The sequence below is a fragment of the Eulemur rufifrons genome, chromosome 7 (genome assembly GCF_041146395.1).
Source record: "Eulemur rufifrons isolate Redbay chromosome 7, OSU_ERuf_1, whole genome shotgun sequence".
Lineage (NCBI taxonomy): Eukaryota > Metazoa > Chordata > Mammalia > Primates > Lemuridae > Eulemur > Eulemur rufifrons.
Window position 1 is genome coordinate 151,696,062 of NC_090989.1, and position 27,968 is coordinate 151,724,029.

Sequence of the window (27,968 nt, forward strand, 5' to 3'; positions counted from 1 at the left end):
ATTTGTTTCTGTTTCAGTGTGTGTAGCAGACATTACAGGGCAGCTAGAACCCTCCTCCTCCTCCCTAATGACCCCAAAGGCCACGCCACAGATGGTGGCATGGGAACCTTGCTAAAATCCCAGATTCCCAGCTCCTCCCCTAGATAATCTCATTTAATGGTCTTGGGGAGTGGGACACTCAGGAATTTGTATTTAAGAGGTTTCCCAGGTAATTCTGATGAAAAATCTGATTTTGGAGCCATTGTCTCTCTCACTGCTGGAATTATTACATCCTCATGCTTTAACTCTGAAGTGATCCTTAACAATATGAAGAGTGTCCTCAAAAAAAAATTAAATGTAGAATTACCATATGATCTAGCGATTCCCCTTCTAGGGATATACCCAAAATAATTGAAAGCAGGGTCTCAGAGATACATTTTTACACCCATGTTCATGGCAGCATTATTAACAATAGCCAAAAGGTGGAAGCAACTCATGAAACCATTTGATGGGTAAATAGATAAATAAAATGTAGTATATACATACAATGAAATATTATTCAGCCTTAAAATGGAAGGAGATTTTGACACATGCTAAAACACGGATGAAAGTTGAGGATGTTATGCTAAATAAAATAAGCCAGACACAAAGGGACAAATGCTGTGTTATTCTACTTATATGAGGTACCTAAAATGGGCAAATGCACAGAGATGGAAAGCAGAATGGTGGTTGCTAGGGGCTGGGGGAGGGAGGAATGGAGAGTTATTGTTTAATGGGTGTGAAGTTTCAGCTGGAGAACATGGAAAAGCTCTGGAGCTGGATGGTGGTGATGGTTGTACAACAATATGAATGTACACTGAACGGTACACTTAAAACGGTATGTTTTCTGTTTTATATATATATTTAGCGTACATGCGCACGCACACGCCCACACCCACCCAGAGCCACGTACCATAAACAACCACCAAAATAAATCATGAGATTCCTTCTAGCAAGGAAATAAGCTGCCTCAAAGAGATCATAGCCAATAAAATAACTACTCTTTTGGGTAAAAAATACTGTCAGAGACAAAAATCTTTAGAAAATAAAATTAGTACAAAACGAGCTTCTTTTTTTTTTTATCATATCAGGGTCACTCATCATAAAATAAACAGAGAGAAACAGGAAATGAGAGTCTAAAATAGATCTTCTGTTTAAAGAAAAAAAAAAATCATTCCTAGGAGTTTACAAACAGGTCTTTCTGAATCTTTAAAAATGTTTCTGTAATGTTGCAGTTTAATGACTTTTAAATACTATCCACTCTCTCTACTCCCCGTGGTATGCATTTACTTCCTCTCTTATAAAAATAATCTTTTCTTGATGTTCAAATAGATTTGGTGACTCTGGTGGGTCCCCTGCAGAAAAGCCCTGTTCCCACTAGGAGACTCTTCAGGGTGGGCAGTGACTTGCTACAGACAAAATGGAGACGGGTTGGGGAGCAGGGGAGACAGGGTGATATAAAATGCTGTGGGTTGGGGGAGGCATTTATTAGGACATTTCACAAATGTCAAAGGCCACTATTAGGGTGGTAAGCTGCTAATCGTTGTTTTCACAGAAGGTGAGCCTCCCCCTCCCCCCAAAGTCAGCTTTCAATGTAGCATGAGTGATACTTAAGTCAGGTGAAAATTCAAAACAGTAGTGGCTTAAATTACATAGAAGTTTATGTATCCCTCATGTAAAGGAATCCAGAGGTAGGGATTCTGGGGCTGATGTGGGGACTCTGTGAAGTTGTCAGGGACCCAGGCTCCTTCCGTCTTGTTGCTCTGTCATCCTCAGCTCATGGTCCAACGTGACTATTTGCCTATTTAAGCTTCTACCGTCGAGTCTGTATTCTGGCCCAGAGTGAAGAGGCCCACTCCTTCCAGTGACAGAAGTTGTATGGGATACTCCCATATGGCCAGAACATAGTCTTGTGGCACATCTAACTATAAGAGAAGCTGGGAAACGTGGTCTTTATTCCAGGAAGCTGTTTACCCAGCTAAGAACGGGAGAACTGATCTTGGGGTAGACGATTAGCAGTCTGCTACTGGGAAGTTAGGTCAGAAGATAGGACTCTGGGAGTTCCTTCTCAGCCCAGGTACTGTAAACCCTTTACATCAAACGCTTCTAGATGCTCTGCCCTAATCTTCTCATTTAATCCTTACAACTTCCCTCGGTTTACATTCTCATTTCCACTTTACAAAGGTACTAACATTCCAAGTGTTTATGTCACTTATCCAAAGCAGTTCCATAAACTGTGCCTTGGCCTCCAGATTCTTTAGAATTAGCCCTGTGTAGTTCCCAAGCCCCTTCCTCTGAGGCACCAAAAAGTGGCAAGGAGAGTCTGGCCTGGGCATGGCTGTGTTGGTCTATTGTAGGTCTCAGCTCTAGGCATGGGCACTTCCAAACACCTGTGTCTTCCTAACTCCAAACTCTGCCATGGTGGCACCCAGGACCCCATTGCATGGAAATTGCACATCACCCCAGCTCCCCTTTTACCCAGGAGTCTTGGACACCTAGGTTGGCTGCTGCTCACTTGGGTTTTGAGCAGATGTTAGCATTCTGGGGTGGACTTCCTCACCCTAGGTTTGTGCTAAAAAATGTGCGTGTGTGTGATGTTTACTGCAGGCCTCAGAGGACCCAAGAGAACAAGGAGCATCAACCACAGAGCTGGGTTCTGTCCAACCCCTACCCACCCCGTCCCAGTGTTGGGACATCTGCTGTTGGAAGGCAATACCCGAAACTGAGAAAGCTAAGAAGGCCCCTTTCATTGGCTCTGTTGTCTCTTGATGGTTATGTGGGTTCCTTTCATACTTTCAAAGAATGCTCTTGAGGGATTAGGAAAAGTAACATTTCAATATTAAGGATGAGGAATAAGCCAAGAAAAGCAACTTGAAAGAAAGAGACTGGTAGCCCGATTTTGTTCCTGCCTGGGAGCTGCTCGCTCCATCCCCACCTCTGGGGGAAGGTTTCTCCTCCGGGAGCTGGCTGGGTGCAGCCTGGCAGTTCTGGAAGAACACAGATGTCTCTGTGTTGCTGTGGAGAGACCACAGAGGCTTCTCAGTTCCACGCAAGGTCATTCCCTGGGAGTTGGGGGCTGACTTCCTCGGAGGCCCGGCCTCCACGGGAGAGGAGGTCACCCCTCCCTTCACAGAACTCCTTTCTTCCCAATTTCTACCTTCCTAAAGTCTTTTGGCCACTATGTAGAATTCTTCTGAAAAGCTTTTATTTTTTGTTTTTAAATATCTTTTCAACAAAAAACATAAAAATAAATACTTGTTTATTATTTAAAAGTTTAGAAAATAGAGATAATGAAAAAGAAGGAAAGAAAAATTGCCTATTTTTCTATTTTCCAGCGTTAACTGTAGCTAATTTTTGATATATTTCCTAAACAAATAAATGTGTACATATGTATTATACACATGCACATGCATGTGTGTAGATAAAGCTTTTTTAAGGCAAAAGGGGGGTCAAACTATTTTATAACCAACTTTTTGTCACTTAGCAGTATGTCATAGACATCTTTCTATGTCAATAAATATATACCTGCAATGTTGTTCTTAATAGCTGAAGATATTCCATTGAACCATTATTTAAAAAAAAAAAAAATCCCCTGTTAAGTATTGAGATTAGTTCACTGCTCTATTTTTTTTTTTAAAAAAGCATTATTATAAACAATATCTGAAGGCACATCCTTGATTATTTCCTTAGAATGAACTCTTAGGAGTATTATAGAATACTGGGCAAATGCTTTGCAAACTTTTAGGAGTTTCAGGAGTTTTTGATATTAATATATAGGGTCAAATTAACCTGTAGAAAAGTTGTAATGATTTACATTCTCATTCACCATATATGAGGGGATTCCCTACACACTAGACACTATGTTTTTCTTTAAAGTTCTGGAAAGTTCAATGATATAATCTTTGGGGACAGAACCACAATTATAGATCTATCCTGTACAGAAAGCTTTTCTTTCACGACAATTTCATCTGAGAACTCAGAACCGAAGTCTGCCCAAAAAAAGGAGGCAAATTAGAACCAAATTCACATCCTCTCGTGTCCATTAGCCTCTGACCACACATCTGGCCAAACAGCTCTCTGTTATTTGTGACCTAGGCTGGATTCAGTGTTGACCTAGATAGAGAATACTTTTTATTTCATTACCGGCTCTCTGAACCATCTGGTCCCAGCTAAACAGGTTATCCACACAGTTGGAACCTTCATCAGTCAACAAGCTTTCTTCTTGCCAGTTTGCTCATAAAAAATATTTCCTACCTTGCTCTTTCCACAAAAAAAGAAGGTATAAATGTCTTTTTTACCTGATAGACAGTAGGTTGTTTTTAAAATCCCACAGATTCTATGGCAGCTCCCTAAAAGCTCTGGGAGAGAGGGAAAGAGAGAGAAGGGGGGAAAGGCCAGATTCGCATGGTCACAGGCACCTGAGCAATTGTCTCTGTATGACATTGAGTTTATTTAAATATTTGTGCTTGGGAGATATGCCAATTATCTTTAAAAATGAGATTCTGCTTTTGGCTATAAGTGTTTTTCCAAATTCTGAGGATTGAAGCAGATTGTTTTTCCAAGCTCATGATCTATTTTTATCTGCAGCAATATGGAGTGCACACACCTGTTTGCACATACATTTATGTGCTTGGACACTTGTGTTCCTTATGCTGAAGGCAGAGCTAAGAGACAGTAAGACTGGTGTCTTAACACCTGTGTGGAAGTTTATTGCAACGTGATGAAGGACTATTTTTCTTTATAGTTATTCATTTTCTCATATGCTATTTTGGGATCTTAAAATCAGTCATGGGATGAAAATTAGACCTATTTTTAGGACCCTTCATTGTTAAGTGTGTTGTGTTGTTACAGTCTCTATTCTTTTGCTCAGACATTTACTTAACGATGCAAAACATTCTTATTGAGGGCCCACTGTGGGCAAAGTCCTCTGCTGAGTGCTGTGGAAGGCATTGAGACAGAATCCTTAGTCTAGCTCTGTTACCAACCAGCTGTCATGAAGGAGTCTCAGTTTGCAAATCTTTAAAATGAGGCCCCCGTGCTTCCTGTTCCATGGGCAATAACTTCCCTACACTGTGAGCTCCTCGTCGTGGTGCAACTTTTCATACACCTGCTGACCGTTTGTATGTTCTTTTTGGAAAAATATCTATTCGGGTCCTTTGTCCATTTTAAAATCAGATTATTTGGGGTTGTTGTTGTTGTTATTGAGTTCCGTATGTATTTTGGATATTAACTCCTTATCAGATAGATGGTTTGCAAATATTTTCTCTGAATCCGTAGGTTGCCTTTTCATCTAGTTACTTGTTTCCTTTGCTGTGCAGAAGCGTAGGTGGCAGTGGGAGGGTCCCGAGTCTCTAGTTGGCACCGTATGCCACAAGTCAGACAGACACATGATTTGCTCTGGAACAAGGTAGGTCAAAGCTGCATGCAACCATGGATGCAAGCACAGGTGAGCCCGACAGATGCCGAGGTCACACCAGAGGTGTCTGATTCAGCACCTCAGACAGTGCGTAGTCATATATTTGTTGCTATTTTAAAATCTTTTATGAAAACTTTCAAAAGTACACACTACAGACAGATGAATATAATGAAAACTCAAGCACTCAACACACAGCTCCAACAACGATAATGCTGTCCCCATTACTCCCTGACCCTTGAGTCCCAAATATCCTATCATTTCATCCATATGTGCAAATGTGGCTTAGTAGGACTTTTTAGACATGTAACCGCCATACCATTATCCACTCTAAGAAAAATTAACAATTATTCCTTAATATTAGATTAGTTCTCTTTAAGATGTCTCTTTAGAGTTGTTTTTTTTCCCCAGACAAAGCTCATGCATTTCATTACATTGCTTATCTCTTAAATCTCTTTTATTCTTTCACAGTTCCCAATCCTGACTACATCAAGCTAGAAGCCTTCTGCACAGTAAAGGAAACAACCAAAAAAATGAAAAGGCAACCTATGGATGCAGAGAAAATATTTGCAAACCACATATCTGATAAGGGGCTAATATCAAAAATATAGAAGGAACTCATACAACTCAATAGCAAAAACAAAACAAAACAAGTAAGCTGATTAAAAAATGGGCAAAGGACCTGAATAGATATTTTTCCAGAAAGGACATATGAATGGCCAGCACGTATATGAAAAGGTGCTCAACATCACTCATCATCAGGGAAATGCAACTCAAAACCAGGATGAGAGACACCTCACACCTGTCAGGATGGCTATTCTCAAAAAGACAAACACCAAGTGTTGGCAAGGAGGTGGAGAAAAGGGAACCCCTGTATACTGTTGGTAGGGATGTAAATTGGTACAGCCATTATGAAAAACAGTATGGAATTTCCTCAAAAAATATAACCAAAGGAAGTAAGATCAGTATATAGAAGAGACATCTACACTCCCATGTTCACTGAAGCACTATTCACGATAGCCAAGATATGCAGTCAACCTAAGTGTTCATTAACAGATGAATGCATATGGAGAATGTGGTAGATATATTAAATACACAATGGCATACTACTCAGCCCTAGAACAAGGGGGAAAACCTGTCTTTTGTGACAACATGGATGAACCTGGAGCACATTATGTTAAGTGAATAAGCCAGACACACACAAAAATATTGTACGATCTCACTTTACTGTGGAATCTAAAAAAGTTGAATTCATAGTACCAGAGCAGAATGGTGGTTATCAGTGTTAAAATAGTTAATTGGGAGACCATTAGACTGAGTTCCTACCTAAGCTTAACCAATCTGAAAGGGCCAACTAATGTCTAATTAGGGACTTTCCACTGGAATGATCCAAATAAGACTACTGCTCCACTTTACCCACTCAAATATTTTCTTTGCCTTACTTCCATGTTCATCCTATAAAAGTCTTCTGCTTGTTCCTCCTTTGGGGAAGCCCCTGAGCCACGTGTGGGCTGGAGCTGCCTGATTCATGAATCGCTGTCTACCCAAATAAATTCCTTACAATTTGAATGTGCCTAAATTTACCTTTTAACACTGGGGATTGCAGGGGTGGGACAAGGGAAATGGGGAGATGAAATAGGAATGAATAGGATGATAAGTTCTGGAGATCTAATGGACAACATGGTGGATACAGTTAATAATACTGTATCGTACACTTGACAGTTGCTAAGAGAGTAGATATTTAAGTGTTCTCACCCCACACATGCATAAACACACAAAATCAACTATGTGGAGTGACTGATATGTTAGTTAACTTGACTATAGTAATCATTTTACAATGTATACGTATATCAAACATCATGTTACACACCTAAAATGCATATATAATTTTTATTCCTTTTTTTCTTTTCCATGTTATTGATTTGTTGAAGAAACTAGGTCATTTATCTTGTAGAGTATCCCACGGTCTGGATTGGGCTGATTGCTTACTTGTAGTGTTGCTTAATTTGTTCTTCAGTCCCCTATATTTCTGTAAGCTGGTTAAGAGATCTATAGGCTTGGTTAGAGTCAGGACCAATTTTTCTAAGGCAAGAATGTGTCATAGTTGGTGTTGTGTGTTTCATGTTGCAGCACCTCAGGAAGCACATGGGGTCTGGTTATGTCACTCGTGGTGACAGATGGGTGGGTTTAGGTGCTGTCAGCCTCATTGCTCTGTTATGAAGTTCCCCGTGAGCATTTCCTCTCATGTTTTCAGCATCCAGTAATGATTGTTTCCCCAATTAATTATCTTGTTAAAGGGTCAAAAATAGAATTCTATCATTCTTTCTGCATTTAACAGTGGGAATTTTTCCATCAAGAAATTTTCCCGGCAACAATTTGATTATCCAGAAATACAGTCATACAGACCAAAAAGGTAGGATAAATGTTTCTCTTTACTTAACCAATTTTTGAAGTAATGAGCTGAAGCCTTAGCAACCTCTAGTGGAGAACCACGATCTTTTCTTTTCCTTTTTTTCTTTTATGATATATCATTTTGAACTCATGGATTTTTATATAGTTGATGTGTTTTAATCTACCGTTCCATTATTTTGTTGTTGTTGCTGAAATTTTCCTATCTGCTGGACTGGAAATCCTTTAAGTTTACCTCTGGGTCTCTTTGATGTGACTTTGTTAGTCTTTCATAGTTTCTTTCCTGGCATAATATGTCCCTGACTCATCTTGTACATTTCCTACCTACCCTTGGAATCAGTCATTTCTTCAAGGAGCTCTGCCTCTTATATCAGGAATGGTATTTAGAGACCACAATCTGGGCACTAGGGGTGCTTATCATCATTAGGAATTTTCAGTGGATAGAGCTACAAGTAAATAATTTTTAGAGGGAACAAATTATAACTTCATACACTATTTCCAATTTAAATTTCAAATTGCAAGGTTTTTACTTAATTTTACTTCAATACATGGATCTACTGTAATTTATTCATCCAGTCTCCTATCGTGTGGTTATTTGGTTAATGCATGTCTTCCCCAGACTCTAAGTTCTGTATGATGCCTGGTATTACTTCCTTCTGTATCCTTTCCTCTTAGCACAGTGCCTAGAACATAGTAGATGCCCAATAAATGTGCATGGGATGAATGGACACTTGAATGCATGAAGATCCCTTCTAGCCCTAAAAGTCTAGCCTCCTTGACCCAGCCACAGCTCACCAGGTAACAATCCAGAACGCTCTCCTTGTTCTCACTTTAAGCCAATGATCCAGATGCCTGTTGCCTTCTGAGGACTGGAGGGTGGTGGTAAACTGGATTATCACTCTCAATTCTCCTCTTCCCCGAATAAGACTGTTTTATGTCTTTGCCCATTAACTGTGTGGTGCCCTGCCATTGTGGGCAGAGTACACTGCCCACCCCACGGATGTACAGATTGGCCATATGACCTATTTTGGCCAGTGGAATGTGAGTGGATGTGAAGTGAGCAGAGGACTTTAATGTGCTTGTGTGGTTTGGCTGGGGCTTTTGTGCCTTCTGCATCAACTGTGAGAATAGCATGACCTGGATAATCACTGTCCTTTCTGCCTGGGCCCAAAAACAAATTACAAGTGCAACAGACCTGAACAGTGTAGAGTCAGTTCCAGCCAACCTACAGTATGAAACAGAGCCACCAGCTGAACCCAGCCCGCATCAGCCAAGCTGCAATCAACCTGCTGGCCTATGAGCATGGGAATAAATGCTCGTTGTTGACAGCCAGTGCCATTTAAGTAGTTTGTTAAGCAGCATTATTAAAGCAGGAGCTAACTGATGCAAATTAATGAAGGTTAATAAAAATTCAAGGTTAATGAAACCTATGATATTTGACCATTTACAAGGTTCACTCCTACCACACTCCACCTGGGTTAGTGATAGAGAAATTCCATCTCTTCCCTTGCCGCTCTCCACTCAACCCTGAGTTCTCTGCCTCTCCAAAGCCCAGAGGCTAAGGAGGTTTTCAGTTTTTATACCCTGAGTTTCTCCAGCCCATACACAGGTATTCAGAAATAGTTTCTTCTCTTTTTCATCCAGGGCTACCTAACTAGTGGAGGGATAATAATGAAAGTAATAGCTAGCAATTACTGAGCCCTTATTTTTGCCAGACACCATGCTAAAATGAATTTGGTAGTGCTGTCAGTGAACTCTTTTACTCATGGAGAAGCTAAGGCTCTGGGAGGTCAAATAAGTAGGCCATCCAGACAAGAAGCAGAGGAGATGGGATTTAAACTTTCTCAATCTAACATCAGAATTTGCACTCTTAGCCACAACCCTACCCCAGAGGAAGGGCGGGCGCTCCACCTTTACACTTTTTCTCTGTTTCTGGAGTCCTTGAACTCACCACTCACCCTACCCACTCAACCTTTCCCAGTACAGAGGATCAATACCACTAGTTGCAAGCCAGGTCATGTATTAGTAGTTTAAACTGAGGAGGAAGATAGGCTCCATGTTTCCAAGCCAAGGGGAAGGCCAGGTGTCTGGCTCAGGGGTTCCTTCTCTCTTCTTCTGAGGACAGTGGTGAGGGTATGGGCAGGGGACAGCATCTGAGAAGAGTTTTCCTCGACAACTACATTTCCCTTTTGTCCTAAAACCTTCAGTCTTTCCTGCAAGTACACCAGACCCCCAGCGCCAAATGTCAAAGGGATTGAGAATGACTTTGAAAGAATGTGATCCCGTTTTCAGGCTTCTTGCAGTCTTTATAATGAATTTCCCATTTCTTTATTTTGCCTTCTAATCTCCTCTTCTGCCATACGTTTTTCATGTGGGGAGATGGGGCTTCCATTGGCTTCATCTATCTTGTCCCTTCTTGGTGGGACAGGAGTCTCTTAGCACAATTACACGCTAACATGACACTGCCAAGGACATCAAGGTAATAAGAGAAAGGTAGGTGCTAGAGCTGCTGCCCTTCAAAGTCTCTGAAAGTACTAAACCTGGGGTGAGGGGGTTTACCTCTACTCCCTAACGAGGGAGAGGCCCCCATGAGAGACTCCTGGCCAAGTCCTGGGCACAGGGACCTCAAGCAGAGAGGCATGGAAAAGGCAGAGAAACGGGAGAAGACTAGAGAGAGAGAAGCCATCTGATGTGAAATAGAGAAATCTATCACATCTGCCTCGGGCTCTCCGTGGGTGTTTTGCTTAATTAACCCAAGACTGTGTCCTTTCTGTTCAAGGACTAGCTGTGCTACTGGCCTTCCAGGTGCTGTGGGCCAGGACAGTGGGAACCTGTCCCTTGTGGTGGTTACGATCTGCTGTGCACTGCTCTGATACTTACAAGGAATATTCGTGGAGAGTCTAATAGTTTATAAGGCCGTGGGCCCTCACAGTCCTTCAAGGGGGAAAAATCACCATCAGCACTCGTGGTCACTTGGACACCGAGACTCAGAGTCTGCAAGTGACATGCCTGAGGTTTGACCTTGATGAAGGGGTGGAGCTGGGACTTGAACCCACATCCCTGGAATGCTGGGAATCTTTCTAACTACCTCCTTCCCCATAAGATCCACTTCAGAGAAACAAGAGGGCACGGGGCACCCCTGTCTTCAAGGCCCAATGACACTTCCTCCTAAGAACTTAATTGAGCTTGCCAGCCATGTGGCCAGTGGCCCGTGGGAAAGGTTGGCTGGTTATTAAGAGGGAAACAAAAAGGTTTTAAGGCCTCCGTTTCCTCCTGTGGTTAATGAAGGCTTTGTACTGCCCTGGGGTACCTCCTTGGGACATATTCTTTCTTATTGTTATTGTTTGTTTTTTTTCTTTTTTAATTTAATATTTTCTCCGGTTCCAGAAGCCATATGCACTCATTTGAGAATATTAGAAAAATAGAGAAAAGCATAAGGAAGAAAAGATAACTTGTGTGCTGCCACCCCGAGTCACAGTGAGGACCTGGTGAGTTTCCTTCTGTCTTGGGGCCTCCTGTGACCTCCAGGTCCATGCCACATGCTGCTCTGTGCCTGCAGCCTCGTCAACAGGCCCTGGGCCCTCCCTGCGTCTGGCTCTGGCTACTTGGGAGGCCTGGCAGAAGAAGGAGGGTGAGGTTAGGGAATTTGTTCCCCTGGGTCCCTCTCTGCAAGGTCACCTTGCTGAAGATCACTGCTGCTCTGAAGACCCAGGGGACTAACAAGACACTTGTCCTGCCAGGCTCTGGTGGCTGTTCCTAATCTCCTTCCTTTAGGCTTAAGGGTGGTGAGGCCCCCTCTCTTGTACTATTGGTTGTGCCCGACCCACCCAGAATTTGTAAATAATCCCTCTCCAGGTCACCCTCTTCTGAGCATGCCACCTGTTTCTGTTGGGAATCTGAATGATTCACCTTCTACTTCATTGACTTTTTGAGGCCTTTCTCCTGAAGCTCTCAATGACATGAGCTTTTCTGGGGTTTCCAAAGTAATGCATGAAGTGGTGCCTAGAATAAACTTGGGGTTCCTGAGGAGAGAAGGCATTTACTTCCCTGACTCTTCCCTGGTACCACTCCCTACCTGGCCTTGCACAGAGCTAAACCAGGCCCGTGCCCCTGTGTTGTGGTGTGAGGGATTCCACTCCCCCACCAGTTCCCAAGAAGCTCCAGCTCCTACTGCTGCTAGCTATCTATTAAAGTCCCTCCCGTGGTTGCCAGAGTTATCTCCAGAAAGTCCCCAGTTGGAGAAGAAGTTGCAGGAGAGAAGGAATGAGTGTGGCTTGCTCAGCCCAGGTCTTTGTGCATAAGGTGCCTCAGCCCCCGACTCGCTGCCTGGCTGAGGCCTCCTTACCTCTCCGGTCTCAGCTTTGATGAGGCCTCCCCCACGAAGCCTTCTCTGAGCTCCCCATCCCGGTGAGGGCACCTTCTTCCGTGCTTCCTCGTGGCTCTCATCACAGCGTGCTGTAACTCTTCTCATGAGACCGTGAGGTCTGTGACGTCATGTGGACGTCCTGCCCACCCTTCTACCTAGCAGCTGCCATCATGCCTGGCACAGAATAAGCACTCTGTAAACATGTCGAGCATTGCACACTTGGGACGTCCTCCAGTATCAAGTTTCCCCATGAGACCCGTTCTGAAGGACAATTTCCAGTTGGAAGAACCCTTGATTTGAAAGACCAGCCACCTCCTCCCTGAACACTGTATGCATGAGAGTCCATTTGCCCATCCCCACAGGCACTGCGGTGATGCGACCCTAGACAGGTGTGTTTGCTGGTGGCAGGGGTAGGGTGGAGAACAAAAAGTGGACCTTTGTCAGAGACCTTCATAGGTTGTGGACATGTGAGAGGACAGAAAAGTATAAAAGCAGAGCCAGGGAGATGGAAGAGAACTCTCTATTCCACCATTTCCCCAAGAGCCAGTTGCAGAAAGCAATGCCAGGGTCATGGGAAGACAGATTTCAGAGGCAACTGCAGTCTTCTGGGGCACTTCTGCATTTATCTACTTTATTTAATTTTGCCTTCTAATGTGGGGCCAGGAGAGCTTTATGCCTTAGCGAAATATTGAAAACTCCCTTTGAAGGGAAAAGACAAATATCTGTATTTGCATAAAGAAAACACTGGAAGGATACACAGGAACCTGACAAAGCGGTGACCTCCGGGGCCTGAGTAGAGGGTCCAAATCAACTGGGAGGGGTGCAAAACCTCTCAACCATTCCTTCTGACATTATTTTGACTTTCGATCCATAGGAATTTATAACCTATTCAAAAAATAATATGGAATTACGTCTTAAAAACGTTCCCTGAGAAGAACAATAACCCTCAAACTTTCTTTTTACTTTCACCAACTTAAATGGGACAAAAGACTCGCTGCTGTGCATCTAGTCTACTCTTTCACTTTCCAGTGGAAAAAAACGATGAGGCTTGTTTATAATAACAAAGGGTGACTGTATGAGCATGGCCTTTTTAGGGTGATGGTGCCATGTCACATTTGCTTTTGCACTAAGTGTATTGATGGTTCCTATTTGAACCACAATGTATGCATATCTTTCCATCTTATTATTAGAAAATTCCAGGAGCCTAATACTGATGTGGTAGATATAGAATCTGAAACATTGCAGGGGAGATCAGATAACCTGCGATCGACCTCATGGATAACACAGCAACAGCAACTGACTGATGAGAAAAAATAAAACTTGCTTCTTCCTAAGTGTGGGCATTCCAGCTGTCCACAGGTGTGGACGCACAACAGAAACTTCGTTAGTTGCCACATGTTGCATGGGTGGCAGAACTTGGGGTAGAGTGCTGAATTAAAGCATTCAGGTCACACACTACTTTTGGTTCGCAAATTCCAAATTCAGTCATCCCTAATGATTCTCTTAATAGGTTAATAGTAAGGAACAATTAATTCTCCATAAAAATGACAGCTGGAGGATTGGGTGGCATTCACTCCAAAAAGCAAAACAAATTTATGTGTTTGGAGAGCAGTTTGTATCCATCAGGAGAATTCTTGTATCCTGCCAGTGCTTTGAGGTCTGCTTTAAAAATGACTGTTAAAATTACTGCATTGGAAAAAATTTATAAGCTACTCTGTCATGAGCCAGGCAAAGTCTTAGAGAACTGGGAGTCTGTGATGGAAAAGGTCACTCACCCAAATCATGCTTTTCCCCAGTGGGAACCAGCCCTTCAGATGATGAAGGTCCTTACGATGCTTCAGCTTTGGCATCTGGGACATCTTCTCTAGAAAAAACTTGCTGTGTGAACTGCAAACATGTGGGGAGATCTTGTCACAAGGAGGTTCTAAGAGCCAATGAATATTGACTAGCTTCGCCCCTGCCCTATGCTTTTAATCACAGCCAAGCATCCCACGGCAAAGCCATGGTGGAGCTTTTGAGGCAATGGTTTTAGACCCACTTGTTTCATTGTGTTCTGTCTTCTCAACGGTATTGTCCTAGGATCTTACCAGCAACTTCCCTGCTTTGTCCTAATTAGGTATAATTCCACACTTGTCCTTTGGATTTGGGGACCCCGTTGGGCTTCCCCTGTGTGGACCATCTCAGGCTGTCATTTGTGACTTGCACCTGCTCTGTTGTTCTTCCTACATCTGTCCATTTCAGGTAACCACTCACCTGACCCACCTCCAATTCCAGGAGGTGAGATGCAGCAAAATGAAATCCTCAAGTCTCCTGAATCCAAACACCTCTGTTCCGTGGCCTGCTACAGTTAACCCTCACGTACGCTTAGGGACAAGCCTATGTTCAGCCATGTGCTGTGGATCCATACTTTCTAGGAATTGAGAGGTTCATAGTCAGCTAGGTAAATACCAAATTATTTCCATATCACTTGGGGTAGCCGTTGTCCCACCACTCTGACCACCTAGACCCTTCCCAGAACTAATCCTGTAATTTAAGGGACAATGCCTAGCCAACCTAGGGAGCGGTTTAGGGCTCTGATTGGGTACCCTGGCCAACCTCCTTTCTAACAGGTAGAAACCTAAGCTGTACCAGTTATCGTAAATCTTAAATACCAACCCTGTGCAAGGGAGCCCTAGTAGCCTTAGAGACTTTCATATGAAAAAAATGAAAAAAAAAAAAAAAGTCAGACACATGACTGCCATGTCAAATACTCTCAGCCTGAAGTCTCCTGTCTTCAAAGGCCACCCCAGAGGCATGAAGGTTTGTTTGCAGCAAGTAGATGGTTTCATAAATATTGCTCTTTGCCAAATCCCCAGAGGCCCTTGAATGTTGGGTGCTAATAAAGCTCAGATTATTATTAGGCATGTGGTCTATGTAGGTCATTGCCAAGTACTGGCATGATGAAAAGTAAAGAAAAACAAAGTGAATGTGCTAACCCCAGATAGAATGTGGACTCGAAACTGCAACCCCTTCTCCAAACGAGTATCAAGCCTGAGATCTCTTTTCTTTTTTGTCTCCCAGAAGGACTTGGTTTCCCCACCTGTAAAACAAGTTCATAAGAATGATTTTCTTCACTAGTGTTTCAGGGTTTGGGGCAATAAATAAGCTTCTTTAGAAGAAGGGCTCCGGGGTTGGGGTGGGGAATAGTGTTGGAGACTCAGCCACATTGTTGCATGTCTGGCTTCTGTTTTATGCTGCAGGGGGATGGGGCGGGAGGAGTGTGGCAGGAGTGGGAACCAGGAACCTCCAGGAATTCAAGGTGTTAGTCTGGTTCTGCCATGGAGGCTTTTTTCAGATGATCACAGGAAGACGACCTGTGTCACGCTCTCGGCCACTTGGACAAGGTTCAGGATTGCTCTTTAGGGAGACCTCTTCCTGAGCCATAGGGAACAGACGCGTTTCCCAAGCATCCTGTTGGGTGGTGACACTCTCTTCCTTACCAAGTGCTTCCAGCTGGACTGAGGTTAGTGCAGGCAGGGGAGGCAGCTGGGCCATGCATCTGCGGGAGGTGGTGGGATGGACTGGAGGTGTCTGGGGGTTTTGCTGGATCCTAGATTTGGGAGGACACTCCCAGGGAGAAGGAAGAGGTAGGACTGGGCAGAGATGGTGGATCCACTTGGGCTGATGTGGCCACTGGCAAGAGGATTCCAGGCTGGGTCGTCCCTCTGACCCCGGCAGGGAATGGGGAACCTTCAGGAGGAAGCGCAGGGAGAATAGGAAGAGAGGAGCTCAGACTAGGCTGGAGGTGAGGACAGAGTCCGGGGATTTCTAGGACAGTGGAGACCAAACCAAGACCTGAGCACACCTTTTTTTTTTAAGAGAAAAAGAAATCTCAGCTAATGTTCGCTTCCTCCTGTTCTATAGAATATTTGAAGTGAGCCTGCACCTTTAGTTTCATTTATATGTGAAATAAGCACGGGTACCAGGCACTCTCTCAGGGTTTGACAGTTTTAACTCATTTGGCCACCGTGACAACCGGAGGCAGTTCGTATGATTATTCTCATTGCACTGTGAGGAAACCGAGGCACACAGGGTTGAGTGACTTGACCTCATGATCGTGCAGCTGGTGAGGACGAGCTGAGATTAGACTCTAGGCAGCCTGGTTTCCAAGTCTGTTCTCTTGAGCCTTACTCATTTTTTTTTTTAAATAGACTTTATTGTTTAGAATAGATTTACAGAAAATTAAAAAGATAGAGAGTTCCAATGTACTCCATATCCGCTTTCCCCTATTATAAACATCTTGCATTAGTACGACGCGTTTGTTATAATTTATGAAGAAGTACTGATGTGTTATTATTAACTAAAGTCCATGGTTCATTTGGATTTACTTAATTTTTATCTAATTTTTTTTTTCTATGCCAGGATCCCACTCAGGATATACATTCCATTTAGTCATCTTATCTCTCTTGGCCATGACACTTCGTTCAACTTTCCCTGTTTTTGATGACCTTGATGGTTTTGAAGAGCGCTTGTCAGGTGTTTTGGGGTGTGTCTGATGATTTTTCCTCGTGATGAGACTAGGGTTCAATCGGTTCTACCATTATTTGGCAGAATTCCACGCGAGTTTTTTGATTTTTTTTTTTTTTTTTACATTTTTGTTTCTTTTTGGAAGGAAAAGGAGACTCCTATTTTGTGGTTGTGCTGGGTCATCTGGTTCCATTTGAAAAGAATAATCTTAACACAGACTCCAGCTGCTGGGAGGCAGGAAGGCCTTGGTCTGTGCCAGCCTCCATATTTCAGGATTGCAGGTTGCATTTGGCTTCTTCAGCCCTCCAGCCTGGCCCTGTTGTTCACTGTTAAGAGTGGGACCCTGGCACAGAAAAGTGTAAAAGGAACACTGTTGAAGGTTTAGCCTTCTAGGGCTCTGCCTTATCCACATACCCGTCATGAGTTCTGCTTGCTGCCCTGTAGCCAGCCCTTCCTCATGCCTTTTTCTTGCCTCACTTAACCCAGAGCCAGCCCATTACATGTGCATGGCTGGCTGCCTCCCAGCTCCTGACCCTTGTCACTGGCTCTGCACCCTTCCATGTCTGCTGTGTCTGCAGAGGCATCGCCTCAGTTAACCCTGCCTGTGCACGTCTGTAGGAACCCCCCACCCCACCTTCCTCAGGTGCTGTTCTGGCAGGGGAACCCAGACACCCATGAAACCCACCATCCCAGGCTATAGACCACACCTTCAGATGATTGCGTAGAGTCCAGACTGGGGACACATCCATTTCCTCTTCTCAGGGAAATCTCAGATCATAAATATGTTTACACATGGGAGAAGTGCTTGAGATATGGTCTTGAGATTATAAAAATACACTCAACCTTTTAAAACCATAGCAACACAAGAGGCAAGAAGGCTGCAAATTGAAGTGCACTTAAAATATGGCTATAGGCTGCAGGTTTGGAAATAAAGTTTTTTAGGAAAACAACTAGAGGGAATAGAGTCCTGCCTTCATCCTCACCTAGCTCTGTCCCAGCTCAGAGCCTCACCAAGCTCCGAGCCCAACCCCCCATAGACATTCGTTGGCTGCATGAGTGAATGAATGTACAGAAGGCATTTCCCAGCTGCCTTCAACAGGTCTTAGCCCAAACTCTGTCCATCCTTTTCCTCCCTTCCTTTGGTCTGGACAGTCAGATAGCAACAGGTTTGTGGCTCATGTCACCTTCCCAACCCTCCTGTACTAGGTTGAATTACTGGCCTCAATTCTTCACCTTTTGCCACATCCACACGCTTTGCCATGGACCTTTGCTGATCCTCCTGCCATTTTGGAAAGAGAATACTCCCCTGACTTTGGGCTTGGCTGTGGGATATTAGCATATGTGACGCACAGAGGGGTTTGAAATGCGCTTGTGTGACTGGGCATGTCCTCTTGTGCCTCTGCCATTGCCATAGAAGAACAGGTCTCAGCTGGCTTGCTGGTCCCAGGAGGATGAGGGACATGTGGAATGGCCCTGGACTCAAACTGCAGCCCAGAGCCCAACCCAGCTGATCCCAGCCAAGGTCAGTCAAACACCCACAGACCTGATGTGTGAGCACATCACAAATCCACCTTCCGGTCTCCCTTGGAAACCTGCACAAGCAGAAGGTTTCTGGGAAGAGGAGTCTTCATGTCAAATCCTGTCCCAGGAGACCATTCCTTCCTTATGTGAGCCTCACTGGTGACGTCGCAGTCACTATGACTCACGTCTCCCAGAAAGCATTAGTGTATTCGTAACAGTAGTAATTAGCATTCACCTGGGGTTTATAAGCAGGAGGTAGCTGTGACATACAACCGTCTTAGAAGGTGGAGAGGCCAGGATGATCACACCCATTTTGCAAAGAGAAAATAAAAAACTCAGACAGTGTGGTTGACTCACGAGGACCAAACCAGAAGGCAGCTGTTTCAAGGAAGAATGAGATAAGGAGTTCCTTACCCCCAGGGGGAAGTCACATTTGTGTGTGTGTGTGTTTTAATTTCTACAACTTTTTCATTATTAAAGGGATGCATATCAATTGTAGAAAAACAGAAAAATGCAAAAAGCATAAGAAGTTACCATACTGCCTAGTAGTATTTTTTATTTCTCTTCATTTTTAATGCATGTATATTTGTTATATATTTTTTATAAGTTAAAATCATGCTGTATACATAAGAGCTTTCCCCATGGCATTTAAAATTCATTAAAGACATATGAAATGTATAGTGTTATGTTCTATTGACTAATTCTAAGTTTTGTAAGCATTCTCTACTTTTGTAAATGCAGCTTGTTTATAGTTTTTTACTGTGAAAAACAATGTTTTGGTGAACATCTTTGTTGGCATGGGAGACAATCTATGTATTTAGTGCATGGCACATGGTATGTGTGTAATAAATGGTAACTAGTATAAATATTTGCCTAAATTCCTAATAATTTCCTTAGAATAAACTTCTAGTGAATTTGCAGAGGTAAAGTTTTTGATACAGATTGCTGAGTTGCCTTCCAGAAAGGATGTCCCAATTTATATTACTAATGACAGTGTTGAAGATGCTCTCCCCACAGCCTCCTCTCTGGCATTGAGTCTTCCCTGTAAAACAAAGCATTGCTAATTTGATAGGTGAAAAATAGTAGTTCCTTGTTGCATTGTTGGTTATTAGTGAGGCTAAAAAATTCCTACATAATTATTAACCATCAGTAACAGGATGACTCTGAGGGAGATTTGGGGCAGGGCCTGGCATAATAAATAGTTTTGAATGAATGAATTATCAAAGTGGCCACGCTGTGGGCTTGAATCAAATTGCCAGGGCTAGATGCTAAGGACTGGAGTGGCTGAAGTGTCGACTTTACAGGCAGGAATTTATTCCCAGTCCTGCCTTGCTCGATTGAAAGTACTTTCAAATGGACAAAATTCTGGAGTAGAAGTGAGGTTTGGAAGTGTCTTTCAGGGTGGTAGTACTGAAGAGGGGATGCCTGCCTTTAGAGTTGGCTAATCAGAAAAAGGGGCTGAGAATGCAGCCCCAGCCAGCTCCTGAGGGTGGGCTGCCAGTGATGCCTTTACCCCTCCTCCTCTCCTCAGCACCCCAAGCATGCATGGGGTCCACAGAAGCTGTGGGTGTATTGGGACCTACCGGCAGTTTTGTTCTCAGCGAGGAGGTGGGGACTGGATCAAGTTTTCCTGTCTGACCGTGCTGTGACATGACTCAGCCACCAGACTGGTTGAACTGGATCCACCCCTGCCTCACTCCTGTGTTTCTGTTCCTCCAGGCATGGCTAAGACCTCCTCCTCCCCTCCCCATGCCTTCCCCACCGTGACATGACCGGAGCTCTCTTGCAGGACCCTGTCTTTTGCCATTCACAAGTCACATTCCCCTTCTTCTTTCTTTTTTTTATTTCAGAATGTTGAGGGGGCTGGGGTACAAATGCTTTGGTTACATATGTTGCCTTTGCACTTCCTGAGTCAGAGCTACAGGTGTGTCCATCCCCTAGACCCTGGGCTCTTCACCCATCCCCTCCTCCCTCTCCCACCTGCCTGACACCTGATGAATGTTACTTCCATATGTGCACATAAGTGTTGATCAATTAGTAACAATTTAACGGTGAGTACATGTAGTGCTTGTTTTTCCATTCTTGTGATACTTCACTTAGAAGCGTAGACTCCAGCTCCATCCAAGATAATACAAGAGGTGCTAGATCACCATTGTTTTTTTCTTTCTTTTTTTTTTTTGTGGCTGAGTAGAATTCCATGGTATACATATAGCACATTTTATTAATCCACTCATGTATTGATGGGCACTTGGGTTGTTTCCACATCTCTGCAATTGTGAATTGTGCTACTATAAACATTCTAGTACAGATGTCTTTTTTATAGAATGTCTTTTTTTCCTTTGGGTAGATACCCAGTAGTGGGATTGCTGGATCAAATGGCGTGGACGTGAAGAGACAGGAACACTCATCCACTGCTGGTGGGACTGCAAACTAGTACAACCTTTGTGGAAAGTAATATGGAGACAACTCAAAGAGCTAAAAGTAGAACTACCATTTGATCCACACTCTCTCCTTCTTTTTTTTTTTTTCCGAGACAGAGTCTCACTCTGACGCTCAGGCTAGAGTGCCATGGCATCAGCCTAGCTAACAGCAACCTCAAAGTTCTGGGCTCAAGCAATCCTCCTGCCTCAGCCTCCCGAGTAGCTGGGACTACAGGCATGCGCCACCATGCCCGGCTAATTTTTTCTATATATATTTTTAGTTGTCCATATAATTTCTTCCTCTTTTTAGTAGAGACAGGGTCTCACTCTTGCTCAGGCTGATCTTGAACTCCTGAACTCAAACAATCCGTCCGCCTCGGCCTCCCACGGGTGTGCTTGTTATACCTTCCTACAAAGAAAGACAGCCCAAGCCTGACGTGAGGATGAGCAGAGCTGGGCCCCAGTGCAGTGGCCAAACATTCCATACGCCCAAGTGCTTGGACTTGAGAGAAGGTCAGTCTGGCACCCTGTGTGGGGCCAGATGAAAACATTCAGACCAGTGGTTCTCAAACTGTGTTCCCAGGGCAGCCGCATCAGCACCAAGTGGGAGCTTGTTAGAAATGCTAAATCAGAAACTCTGAGAGCTGAACTCAGCTTTCCATGTTGTAGCAAGCCCTCCAGATCATTCTGACTCTCAGTAAAGTTTGAGAACAACTACGTTAGAAGAAAGCTGGGCAGATGCTTAAAAAAAAAAAAAAAAAAAGAACCCTGCTTTTGCTGAGAGTTGGCTGGCAGTGCAAAGTCAAACCAAGGCAAAAACAGAGAAACCTCCATGACACCAGGATATGTGATGTAGTCTCTGCCAAATACCCAGCCAACCACATAACCCAATATCTGAGTTAAAACTTTTCTATCCAACAAAACTCTGTGATGAAACAGATTGATAAAGAATAGACTTTGGCTATTTCTGTCAACTAGGCCCTAGTTCATTCTTGGTATACTCTGAATGCTACTGGGACATTCATTCATTCATTCTTACACTTTTATCTGCTGAAGACACCAAGATAATAAAACCCCATCTCCACTCTCGGTAGCTTGTATCAAGAAGGGGAGTGTGTCAGCTGGGTGCAGTGGCTCACGCCTGTAATCCTAGCACTCTGGGAGGCTGAGGCGGCTGGATGGTTGAGCTCAGGAGTTCGAGACCAGCCTGAGCAAGAGCGAGGCCCCATCTCTACTAAAAATAGAAAGAAATTAGCTGAACAACTAAAACTATATAGAAAAAATTAGCCAGGCATGGTGGCGCATGCCTGTAGTCCCAGCTACTCGGGAGGCTGAGGCAGGAGGATCACTAGAGCCCAGGAGTTTGAGGTTGCTGTGAGTTAGGCTGATGCCATGGCACTCTAGCCTGGGCACCAGAGTGAGCAAGAGCAAGACCCCATCTCTACTAAAAATAGAAAGAAATTAGCTGGACAACTAAAAATATGTAGAAAAAATTAGCCAAGCATGGTGGTGCATGCCTGTAGTCCCAGCTACTTGGGAGGCTGAGGCAGGAGGATCGCTAGAGCCCAGGAGTTTGAGGTTGCTGTGAGTTAGGCTGATGCCATGGCACTCTAGCCTGGGCACCAGAGTGAGCAAGAGCAAGACCCCATCTCTACTAAAAATAGAAAGAAATTAGCTGGACAACTAAAAATATGTAGAAAAAATTAGCCAAGCATGGTGGTGCATGCCTGTAGTCCCAGCTACTTGGGAGGCTGAGGCAGGAGGATCGCTAGAGCCCAGGAGTTTGAGGTTGCTGTGAGTTAGGCTGACACCACAGCACTGTCGCCTGGGCAACAGAGTGAGACTCTGTCTCAAAAAAAAACAAAAAACAGCACACCAGACCATCCTAGCCTGTGTTAGAAGGGCCTAAAAATTACTGCTGCAGGGTCTGAGACCTTATCAGCCTATCTAGCAGCTTTCTGGAGAAGCACTTGAAGCTGTGGGGAAGATAGAATTTTATATCCTGGGAACACCCCATGCTCCAGGAGCCCACTGTGGTACAGGAGGCACTGGCCAGGTAGCTCACCTGCCCCCTTCCAGAGGCCAAACCTCCTTCCAGAGACGACCTGTCTGTCTCCACTCTGCCCACAGGAGAAGGAGAAGGTGAGATCATTGCAGGAGAAGGGGAGAGCCTGGGCTAAGACTTATTTCCAGCACCTTTCCCATCACATTTCAAATAAAATCCAAACTCTTTACCATGGCCTGAGGCTGCTTGGTACTCGGCCCTTGTCTCCCTGCATTCCAACTTGTCCATCTACTCTGAACGTGCTGGCCTCCCTGCTGTCCCTCACACACCAAGGTGGTTCCAGTCCTGGAGCTCTGCAGTTGCTCCACCTGGAACCTGGGGCCCCAGGGGGCACACGAGGCTGGCTGTTCGGGCGTCCCCTTTCCAGGAGGAGCGTCACTTCGCCCTCCATAAAGCAGCCCCACCTTCTGCCTATACCTTCTATGGCTGTCTTCCTAGTACTTGTCACCATCTGCCACAGGCTTACTAATTTGTTTACTATTAATAGTTTATTATCTGCCTGCCCACTCCCTCAAAAGCACGAGTCCCACGGAGGCAGGGACCTTGTCTGCCTTCTGCAGCTGTGTCCCCAGCACACATTACACATGTCCCACAGAAATTTATGGAAAGAATTTTTGAACTCTATCAGGTACGCTATGGAAAGCAGGGTCTGAAATCCTCAAACAATATATCCTAGACCTTGACTCTAAAAACCAGAATCAAGCTCCACATCTACTTCCCAACAGCTTGTTCATATGGGAAGAGCAGGGACCATAAATGAGGTTTCTGTCACCACCCCCGCAGCCCTGGACAGGTCCCTCAGCTTGTGTTGGCCTGGCCTGCCTTGCCTGCATGTTGCCTGTGCCCAAAGGCTGTGTCCAGGGTCAAAGGTAGCAGCTGCTGGGAAAGTGCTGTGCCAGGGGAAAGCAGGGGGCAAATTCCAGCTTTGACGATGGTTCTACTCTCATGGCTTGGAAATCTGCACATGGCATTTGATTTTAGATTCTTGCTTGGTTTAAAAAAATACAGCATTGTTTAAGTTCTTCAAAAGCTTAAGGCAAGCCCATTACAGACTAAAAATCTAAGGAGTTACGTTTGAAAAACGAATTCTAGAATTTGAGACCCTGCTAAGGGATCCTTCCCTTGGTCACTTCTCTGCCTCCCTTTTTCCACCCATGAGCGCACTTGCCCGCTGTCCTGCCAAGGTGGCCTGGGCTTTCAGCTTGGCCTCAGGGAATGTAAACATGAATTAAAGAACATTCCTCATCCCAGGGACACTTGGGGGAGAACCTTAAAAGTGATTTTATTTGACTTCAGATCAATGGCTTGATTGGAGGGATCTGAACCTTCCATCTAGCATGAGATAGAATCCTCCGTAGTTATCCAGCCTCCCATTTCTGACCTGGGCAGGAAATTAAAGGGAAAAAGTCCTTCTGGTGAAGCCCTTGGGGTACGATTGCCAGAGTTAGCAAGTAAAAATATAGAATTCCCAGTTACATTTGAATATCAGATAAGCAACAAATAATATCTCAGTATAACTATGTCCCATGAAATATTTAGGACATACTTACACTTTAAAAATGGTATTTGTTATTTATCTGAAGTTTGGACTTACCTGTGTGTCCTATATATTATCTGGCAACCCTATCACAGGGACCCCCTCTGATCTGCGAGTCTTTGGTCCTGGGAATGGAGGAACAGAAAGACAGCTGTACTTTGTCCAACCTATCTTCCCCTACAAATGAGAATGTTTTGCTATTAGTCTCCACTCACTCCAGCCCCTTTCCCTCCCTCCCAGTCCCGGCCTGTAGGTCATGGGCAATAGACGGCCGTGACCTTAAAGTTATCCATCTGCCTGGACTGCTGTTGCAATGCTGCCCGGGAGCTGCACTCCTTGGAGCCAGCAGGGCACTTAGCAAAGCGTGATGCCAGAAAAACGCTCAGGTCATAAGGCAAACCAGGGCAGGAATGTTTTATAGCTGTTGGGAGCATTTGATTTTCAGATAAAGGGCTTAGGAGACCCAGAACACTCCCCTAAATGCAGAGCAAAACTTCTGGGTCAGCTTATTTATTTTGGTATTACTAAACACCACTTTGATTACTAATAATACCTTGCACTCATGTTGTGCTTTTCATCCAGGGATCTCCAGGTGCTTTATTAACATTATGCAGCACAGCTTTATAACCCCTGGATTATGTAATTGTACAGAGAGCTTTTTCAAGGTAGGAGGCTTGAAGAGACCTGGACAGAAGCTAGGAATAATTGGGCCCAGACCCGACCTGGGTGATGGACATTTGGGTACATATTCCCCACCAGACCCTATTAGAGAGTTAGCCTCTCAAGTATAAGGTTAGTACTGCCACCTTCTTCTTTTTAAATCCCCAGCATTTATTAGCACAATGACTGGAACACAGCCGGTGCTCAGAAAATGTTTGCTTAAGTAAATGTATGAGTGATGAACAAATAGATAAACCTGGAAGGAAACTTTGGGCTCGTTTTTCACTATATTTTCTCATGGGCAGGGTGGGCAGCAGATGCTGCCAGTTCCATGCCCTCAGATTCCTTCGCCACTCTGGGCACAGCAGGTCCCCTGGTGCCGCATTCCCAACAGCACCTGCGTCTCTTTGTCAGAGGACCCCATTGGCTCCTGGAACGCTTTGCCCGCACTCGCTGTCTGCCTCCCCTGCTGCAGCCCTTAACCTATGGCAGCGGGGATGCAGGGATACAAATTCTCCCTCATCCCTGCAGGGGACACTTGGGTGTGGTCTGCACTGTGCCCGCTGGGGGACTGTGCCAACACTGCCCTCTGGGGACTTGGCTTGAAAGCGTAACCCTTTGTAGTCCTTGCCTTCTTAGTCTGGGCTTTTCCTAAGGATACCTCCTAGTGAGTCACTTTTGCTAGCGTCTTCTCTCAGGGTCTGCCTCTGGGGACCCAGCTTCAAACGGAGGCATTTGGATTTCTTGACCATGGTTCATTTTCCCCAACATGCCGATGCCTTCCTGCACCTGGAGAACAACACCAACCACCAATCTTACTACTGAGTGAAAAGCAGTAGAAGATGAGGAGCAACCAGGACTTTATATCCACCGAGGCAAGAACGCAGAATTTCAACCTGGAATTTTCTTGAGCGAGCAGAGACAGCACAGCCCTGGACGGCTGTCAAATGAGTTTCCCTTTTTTTTTTTTTTTGAAACAGAGTCTCACTCTTGACCAGGCTAGAGTGCAGTGGCGTCAGCCTAGCTCACAGCAACCTCAAACTCCTGGGCTCAAGCGATCCTCCTGCCTCAGCCTCCTGAGTAGCTAGGACTACAGGCAAGTGCTACCATGCCCAGCTAATTTTTTCTATATATTTTTAGTTGTCCAGATAATTTCTTTCTATTTTTAGTAGAGATGGGGTCTCACTCTTGCTGAGGCTGGCCTCAAACTCCTGAGCTCAAAAGGTCTATCCACCTAGGCCTCCCAGAGTGCTAGGAATACAGGCATGAGGCACTGCACCAGCCAGGCCAGGGCTTCCCATTTTTATGCACATAAGTGAGTCGCCCTTCTCACAGGCTCCCCACAGGGGCTGTCTGCAGGAAAATCTCTGCAGAGGCCAGCAGTCAAGACCAGTGTTGGCTGGAGGACAGAGGTAGGGCCCTTGGATGGGCGGTCAGGCAGGACCTAGGCCAGAGAGTGTGTCTTTGCCTCCCGCATTCAGATTGGGGGGCCTGGTGGCAAAATGGTCGGGGCAGGGCCTGAGTCAGTGGTGATGGCTCAGTGCCATGTTTCCTAGAAACACTTTGTAACAAAATTTTAATTTTATTAATTTTTTTCCTTTTATTTTTAGTTGGCACCTAATAGTCGTACATCCTCAAAGGATACAGAGTGATGTTTTGATAAGTATATACAATGTGTAATGATCAAATCAGGGTGATAACACAGCCTTCACCTCCAACATTTTAAAGGGTCGTTTCTACATTCCCTGGGGCTTTCTGGTCCCAAAACTTCCCATCTGTAGAGACCAAGTTCAGGAGTTTGGAGGGGCTGTTCCTCTTTCCGTCCAAGGGTATCAGGCAGACAAGACAAAATAGTATTTAATAACTTCTCTGGCTGTCCTATAAGGATGATGGCAGGGTTAGGCGTCCCTGAGCTCTCTGAGATTTTATTGGTTTGTAATATTTTAAGGAGCTCTGTGCTACTGCCATAACCTACTTCAGAGGAAAACATTTATTATTAACACTGGTTTAACACTTAGATTTCTAGGGTATTTGTGGATGACACAGTCATACATCTGCCTTTTTATAGTGCTTTGCAGAGAGCACAAGACCTTCTGGCTGACACCTCATAGATCATCAAAATTAAGACCTCTAGGCTAGCAGAAGAAAGTAAGGCGGGGGCGGTGTGGGGACAGCAACTGGGGACAACTCGAATGGTTTCCAAGTTAAGTTTCCTTTGGAGAGAGATCATTTTCATTACAGAGCAAATCACTCTTAACATGAAGATGTCCTTGTTTCCGTGGCAACCCACAACAACTCGAAAGGAATGGTCCTCGGTGGCAATACAGCAAAGTGATGCTTCCTATCTGGCAGCAGGTGACAATTAACTTAGAGCTGGGATCGGCCAGCCAGGAGTCAACCTCCAAGGGCTTGGCATTCAACACCCCGACCCTCCCTCCTGTGTTAAAGCCAGAAGAAATTCAGAAATCTGAAAGTCAGGACAAAAGTAGATTCCCTATCTCCAACATAAACTGTATCATCATAGTGTAAGAATTTTTGCTGGAGACTTAAAAAATTATATTAATAGAAAACTATGACCAAAGGAAGAGAAATGTCTAATTTTTGGCTGAACTTTCCCTCAAGGACCAGCGTTGGATGACAGTTTGGAATCTGTTTTGCTTATCTATAAAAAGACAGGCAAGAGATCACGCTGTTTGGGTTCATATACCCTCACGCTGGCGAGCACCCTTCGCTCACGCAAAGTGGCCAAATGTGGCAACCGGGGAGTGCCTCATTTTCCACTGCTCTTTAGCAGGTCACATCTGCTGGACTTCTTCTGGGCCACTAAACCTACTTTGTAACAAAGGACTCCACCCTTTATGTTGAGAAGGAACAACAATTTTATTGTCCCTTAAGCCCTGGGACCAGCAGCATTTTTGAGGAGAAAAAGAAAGTTCCCTGAGGAGAGGGTAAGGACCCCAAAATAGCCATCTGGGGAATTCTTGCTTGAGGTGACATAAAACCTTGCATCTTTTCCACTGACTAAGTGGCTGCTGTTTGCTCTGGGCTGTCAG